Below are 319 nucleotides of genomic sequence, written 5' to 3' on the forward strand. Positions count from 1 at the left end.
AAAGCCTCCCCTTCCGCCACCCGGACAATCTCATCAGGACGTTCATCCTGACTCTCAAAAACATGTGCATTCCGGGCTTTCTAGATAAACCACATCAGCCACGGAAACGCCGCTACCTGTGAACCCTGATTGTTGGTACCCAAAAAATGATCAACATTAGCATATACGGACTCAGTCGGAAAGAGGAGTGGCCCTACCGGGACATGGCTAAAGCCCAGACCTGTCGAGTCGGTGGACACAAAAATATGGCATGATTGCTATCCTCCACCTCCGCCCCGCACCGTGTACAACCAACCGCACAATTCACCCCCCCCCCCCC

Source organism: Camelina sativa, chromosome 16 (assembly GCF_000633955.1).
Source record: "Camelina sativa cultivar DH55 chromosome 16, Cs, whole genome shotgun sequence".
Classification (NCBI taxonomy): Eukaryota; Viridiplantae; Streptophyta; class Magnoliopsida; order Brassicales; family Brassicaceae; genus Camelina; species Camelina sativa.